The following is a 7,896-nucleotide window of genomic DNA, read 5'->3' as shown; positions in this document are numbered from 1 at the left end:
AAAATTTGTTATTTTTAAAATTTAGGGGGCATTTTGTTACAAGGTCAATAATTCAGGGGGAAAAGTGTAATTTGTCCTTTTTTCTTATGATTTTGGTCTTTTTCCTCTGATCAGATTTTCTGGTTGGTCGCCGCCACTAACGGTGGTTGCCAGCCTATTTGAGTGGTATGGACTGACAACTCAGTGGTTACCGATTTGTGACTCGGTGGTTACTGGTCAATAACTGGTATTGCGACATATACCATCTAGTATCTCAATTAGATACTTGTATTTGAGTCAGATACTAACTAGTATTTTAAAAGAGTATGTTTGGCATTTCAAATAGGATTAATTTAAAAAATTCTCCCTGAACTATGACAATTTTAACAATTTATCCCTTAAATTTTAAAAGGTAACATCCGTTCCTTCCGAACTTTGTTCCGTTAACAAGTTTTCCTCTTCTGTTACAATGAGTAACAGAATTCACCACATATCAGGCACATGACTCATATGTGGAGGATATTATTGTAAATTAACATGCAACAACCCTTCTAAGCGTTAAAGAAAGAAAACCCAGATCTTGAACAACATAAAGATCAAGAAAAAAAAGGAAGAACAATGAATCCAAGACGGAATCATCGGAGTTGAAAGGCTCCAGACAGATACTGTAAGAGTCTTCTTCGAAGTTGTTGTCGAAAGGAGGCGGCGATTGCGATAAAGATGAAGACGAAGCTATGTTCGCCATTGAATTCTCTGCATAACCAGAAGAAGACGAAGAAGAAGTGAAAGCCGCCATTGAAGATTGAAAGTGAAGGAGTGATATGTAATGTTGAAGAGAGAGAGAGAGAGAGAGAGAGAGTTTATGGAAGAGAGAAGAAGTAGAAGGGAGGTGTGAAGAAGAAAGGAACCCTAGAAAAAGTGGTAGAGAGGCAAAGAGAAAGTGAAGATTATGGTCAAAGAAAATATGATGAATTTTTTCAATAAAAATGAGAAATTATCTGCTTAGAAGGGTATACGCGTAATTACGCTTTCAATTATCCCTAAATAAGTGACATGTGACAATTCCGTCACTTATTGTAATAGAAAGGAAAAACTTGTTAATGGGATAAAATTCGAAGGGAACAGATGTTACTTTTTAAAATTCAGAGAGCAAAGTGTTAAAATGGTCATAGTTTAGGGAGAATTTTTGAAATTAATCCTTTCAAATATTGTGATAATGTGGCTATGAGATATTTTTTTTTTCTTTTGGCATATGTCAATCTAATCTAAAAGTTTCGTTGTTCCTATTAAATACTCGCTAAAAATGGAAAATAATAACTTTAAGAAACTGTCGTACTTTATATGTGGCTAGAATTAATTTTACCCCTCATAACTCATCTTGATTTATATTTTTCCTCCTCATAATTTCTCTAATTTATTTTCTTATTTTTAAAGGAAATCTGTCTGATAAAACCCTCTAGAATTAGATCATGACTTTTAAATTTAATTAAAATTAGATCAGATTTATTCAAAATAGATAATTTCTTATACAACCACAAGCGTCAAGCAATAAGATTTGAGACGCTCACCGGCGTGTAAGCGCCTGAGATGCACGACTTCAGCTTGGAATCTCTCTCTTCTCCTTCCTTGGGCTCATCAAATCTGGAATCTCCCTATTCTCCAGCCCCTTCTGCTTCGACTCTTTCGAATGACTCCACTTTGTCCACTTCTGAGATTTGCTAATATTGCTATGGCGCTCATCACCACGCCACACACACTTTGCCTCCATCATACACATATATATATATTAACAACGGGATAGAAGTGTATATTTCAAAACGGCTTTTTTGCACTATTACCTTTTGAACTTGTTGCTCGGCCGGCCCCTGAACTTTTTATTTTTTTATTTTTTTGAATCCCTTGAATTTAGGGACATGTTGCCAAGCATACCAATTATATATTGACAATGATTTTTAATTTTTTAACAGAAATTGACATGTGACTTGTACATGGATCCTTACTTAATAAGGAAATTTGACTTGTAGTTTTCCTTGGTCCTGATTGAGCATATGGTAAATGTCCTACAATTCCCAAATTTCGCTTCTTAATGGCTTAAACGACAGTTTGGAACTGTAGTTAAAAAGGTTTATACATATGATGATGTCTAATTTAACGATGATTTTTAAATTGGTGTTTCCAACGGTGTTTTAAACCGCTGTCCATTCGCCATATGTACTACTGGTGACCTTAAGCCAACGCAAGATGGTAATATTGTGTTGCGGGTTGTGCATGGTAAAGGATTATACTCTACCGGCCTCCAAATAAAAGCAATCACATATATGAGCCAAAACCTTTACGTTCAAAAATGAAACCATCCTCTAATGCTAATTGCCCACATACCAGAAATAATGGCCGACATCCGTAAATCTTCTCCTGGGGGGCTAAACATTTTGGAACTACTAACTTTTTCTCATGAGAGAGATAGAGCAATTAAAAGGCCTAAAGTAAGTCTCCATATATAAATTTTGCAAAATCTTAATGCATAAAAGGATGATCTTGTGATTTAGCCACCATTACAGAAGCGACAACAAGAAATGAGATGAAAACCAATTGTATGCAATCGGTCCTCTTGCGACTAATTTCTTATGAAGAAGTTTTCAGACAAGCATTAAAAGACTAGCAAGAACATTAGAGAGCCAAATTATAAGATAATTACCCAAGAACACTTCAAAGTTTTTAATCTGAAGTTGCTCAAAATTAAGCATCTTTGATTGTGATTGCTAGAGCAAGAAACCATGCAGATTCTTTGATCCTCCAAATATATAAGATTTCTATGAATAATCTTTTGAATTAATCCTTAGACTTTCATATTTTAATCACCATTATCTCGAAAGTCTTTAATTAGAAGATGGCCAAGAAGAAATGTGAAATAAAGTCGATTACATATTTGATTCATTTGGAAAAAGAAATACGAAAATATGAATAGATATATAGACAGAGATAAAAGATAAAAGAAAAGGACAATAAAATTCATCTTAAAAAAACTTAGTATTTTGAAAAGTTTATATAGTAGTTAATTTAGTCATGGCCATAGAACAAGTACGCATATATTGCAGCTAAACATATCAACAAATACATATAAAAGAACTGAGAAAAATGAGGAGCGGGACAGAGAAGATGTATCAAATATATATGCTGAAGATATACACGTTATAATAAGGTCATATATTTCGGCTAATTGGGTGTTAAAAGTTGACCTAACGTGCAGGAGTAGAATATCATAAACCCGATAAAACAATCCACAACTTTAAAAATCTTGGATGAAGTTGAAAAGTCCCTGATCAAGATTGCTTGATTCTTTAAAACATAATATAACACTACAACAAAAAAAGCTTATTTGCGACGACGTAATGTTGTCGCAACTAACTATATAGTCATCAGAAATATTATATTTGTGACAACATGTCGTCACAAATTAGTCGTCGTAAACAATTAGATGCAAATAATATATTTGTGACGATATAGTTTTGAGATGACGTCGCTAATATATTAGCGATGATGGTCGTAGACGACGGTCGTCATGAATGTTCTGTCGAATATGTCATTGATGATGACGTGTCCTAACTTATTTGCGATGATATATGTCGTCGCAAAAGTTTTTAAAACCTTTTGCGGCCATATGCTTCAAAGTGTCGTCGCTACTAATGTTGACTATTTGCAACGACATTTTAGATTAGTCGTCGCAAAAAATATTTTTCTTTTTTTACCGTACTTTTCTAATAATATTAATTAGAAGAAAATTTAACAATAAAATTAATATTTGTTAATAAAAGATTAATATAAAATAGTCAACACAATAATAACTACTGATGATTCTGTATACATTTGAGATCCAAATTAGGGAAAATTAACTTTTGTACTTATTAATGGATCATATATATTGATGAGTTTTTAATGGTTATATTCTATGGTGCATGGTTATCTATTATATGCATATATGTAGCTACGATAGCTAGTTATATTACCAAATTAATTACTCGCATTATGCATACACGTTTGCATCGCTTTGTAAAGTGAAAAAACGAAATCAAATTAACCAAGCATGTTTTACACATTTTCTAACTTAATTTAAGTATTATATTAGAATGCTACAAATTTTATTAAGCATAGCAATCATAGATTTAAGAGATTAATTTTACAACAACCACAACTTTGGCATATCGTACAAGTTGGTCGTGGTTTTTTTTTTTTTTTTTTAAGCAAAAGAAGAAAGAAAAAAAAAAAAGAAACACCGGTAGAGAACTTTAGCGCATCGCAACAAGATAATTGATACACATAAAACTCGAAACTAAACACCGAGCACTCACTCAATTTATTAAATAAAAAAGAAATACATATACATATATATATATATATATATATATATAATAGTGAATTAGGGAGCGGACAACACAAACACACGCTGAGAACGCTTACAAATTCAACATTAGATTATATATATATTATATGTAAACTGATATATTATATATTATATATATGTATATATATTATATAAATATAAATATATATTTATATATATGTAAACTGATTGAAATTCTCAAGATAGAATCCCGAAATTAACAACTGAGCTAGACATTATCAATAGCTAAAATGAATAATCGGGATACCGCCATAAATCACACCGTGCAAGTTGGTCTCAATTACTTGATTAACTTATTCTTATATATAATCGCTTATATAGATCACATGGGAAACGTGAGAAACTGAGACTTTATAATTGAAATATCAGACACATCATGATCTTCATTAGGGTGTGTTTGTCAAGAAAGAGGAAAATGGGAAGCTAAGTGTCGACCAATAAAAGGCGAAAGAATTGAAAATCATTTTGCAATATTCCGTGGTAATTTTAAAATTATGAAAGAATTTTGAGGTCCTGCATCGAACTAGGCCAAACCCTGATCAAATCAGATCAGAAGTAATTCCTAATTTACGCATTCTGATGTTCAAAGGTGGACAGTGATTTATTGATTGTTTACTTAAGGGACTCATGTGAAGCGCGAAATAGCTTAGCTTGTAATCTAATTATGTACCACTGTTAGGTATTGTGATGATCATTTTAATATTACTTTAGAGATGCATGCATATAATACACACACACATATATATGTATATATTATAATTATGTAGGGACTATGGATGAAGCTATATCTACTAATGAGTTAAATTTTCTTGGTTTGCTTTTCATGCCATCTGAACAAGCACATACATACATATGCGTGTGGTCAGTCAAAGATGGTCGACTTATATATGCCGTACTATCAGACAATACAGGACACATTATAAATATATATATATATATATATATATATATATGATATGTATGCAAAAAGGAAGTCATGATCTTAGTCCAAGGCAAAGATGTTTCAAAAGAAATTGATCAATTTTTGTTAATTAATTAAACAACCATGTTAATTATATTGTTAATCATGTCAAGAAACCATTTTTTTAAAGCAAAAAATTTATTGAAAAAAGAAAAAAAAGGTAGATGCTTTTTTAAAGAAAAAAGTAAAATGTTTTACACAAAACAAAAGCATAAAAAGCCAAAAAAAAAAAAAAAGCAAATGCAAACAAAACAAAAATAAGCATAGACCGATACAAAGCAATAAATAACAAAATGTTACCATACGTTTGAATAACATATATCCTACAAGTAACAAGATATATTATATATATGCATGCTTTCTATACACTTTAACTAAATCTTATCCCAAAAATAAAAATCAAAGCCACGTCACGAAATACTGGAATGATGAGAGCTATACGCACACACGCACACACAAAATACAAGGTATAACTAATATATATATATATATATATATATATATATACAAGGTATATGTATTCATATCATGTGGACATGCACATATATAGATGTTCATCCATGAACATGACGATCGCATCGAGACAATCATATATATGTTTATATGAGTAAGCCACTAGATCAGCACCAATTATTAAATATCTGTCATACAAGAATTTTAATGATTCTATTCATAATGCTGAATTGATTGCAACTGTGCATCATAAAGATACAAAATGAAAGATCCAGCATCAAATGGGATCCAAAGCTCAACCTTAAAAAATTTGACGTGTAATGATAAGCATGTTATAATAAAATAAGCACCTCTTTTGATAAAAATCCAATAGTATTGCTTGGCATAATAGATCCACTTCAAACAAATGAATTAGAAAGAAAAAAAAAAAAAAACCATTTGAAAGATACTGCCTTTTCAATGTATTATAATGATTACTTTTCTTTTCCTATTGGTTAATAATTTCAAGTGGGGATTCTTTTATGTAATACCTAAGAAGGCATATGTATAGTGTATTTATAAGCCTAGATATAGATTTCCTTCATGGGGCATGCAGCTTGCTTAAGTTAAGATAGTCAAAATCATGACTATCAAAAGGTATGAATTGGTAGATGGATGTTGGAGGACATACATTAATATTAACTGTAGTTTCAAAGACACATATATATACATATGTGTGTGTGTGTGTGTGTATGTACGTACGTATGTATGTACATATGTCTGTATGAATGTATGTATAATCAAAGATACGTCAGTTGCAGAAGTTGAAGAGATGATCAATTCATTAATAAATGTATATATGCATGCTTCAAAACAATTATGTGTATATATATATATATATATAGATCACATACGATCATCAGATAGTATTATCTTCAATTCTCAGGATCTAACTTATCAAAATGCGTTGATTGTTGAAGAACCAACTGGAATATCAGTGTCTGATGGACAAGAGAGCAATTGTTATGCAAGGATTGTGTGATATAATGCCATATTAAACAAGATACATAGATCACAGAGCTATATCACTTTGAATCAATAATTCAAAGACATTAAAAAATTCATAATAATTAAAATGTCAAAGGCTTCACTGGAAGTACTAAAACCTTCTATATATCTACTGGTTAAAGCAAATAAACCGGTACTCGAGGGATTTTAGTATTTTTCTTCACTTATTTCCACGCTGAAGAAAAGCTAGCGTCATAAGTGAAAAGGGGGAGAAAATTGAGCAGGTGGTTCTCTGTCTCTGTGTCTGATGCAAGAAATGGAAAGCACAAAAAAAAAGTACTATATATGGTGATAGCTAGACAAATCTGACACGCTCACAATCCAATCAAAATAATTAAGTTATATACATATATATATATATATATACGAACATATATATTCACCCTCAAAGTTAAAAAGAAAAAGAATAACTCGTATATGTATTCAGCCTTCTAAATTGCTGATGAATTATATGATTTGCCAACACACTAAAAATCTGAACAAACAACGCAAAAAATGATTAAAAAAAAACTCGAAAAAGACATAGAACATCATCTGCAAATCTATTACTTATCACAAATGACTTTTCAGAATAGACAGACATCGATTGTGTGTTTAGTCAAGCCTCAACCAGTACAAACACTACTCCCACTACAACTTTTTCCCTTAAACACTTCCACTAATACTGCTACTAAACCTCCTGTTTGCGTGCTTTTAAATCAGATAATGAATACCTTATGCATACATAATTACCTGCCACGTATTTATATATAGCCATTATATTATATATATATATATACACAATTCTCAATAAAAACATTATTAAAAAAAAATCCTTGATTAAATTCTACTAGGGCATGTATGTATTTGCTTAATTATGGTTATACATCGGGTTTCTGTAGCAAGCTAAAAAACAATATTGCCAGCAGTAAACATTTTCTTCTAATTAGCATAAAGGGACTGAAAGCACATTCCAATTAGGTTGAGACGAATTCTATAGCACTTATTCCTTTTTTTTGTAGAAAAGCATGATTCTAAATATGGGAAATTAAAAGCATAATTAATCTAAATAGGGAGA

The sequence above is a fragment of the Morus notabilis genome, unplaced genomic scaffold, assembly GCF_000414095.1.
Source record: "Morus notabilis unplaced genomic scaffold, ASM41409v2 Scaffold93, whole genome shotgun sequence".
Classification (NCBI taxonomy): Eukaryota; Viridiplantae; Streptophyta; class Magnoliopsida; order Rosales; family Moraceae; genus Morus; species Morus notabilis.
This window is presented reverse-complemented; position numbering follows the sequence as displayed.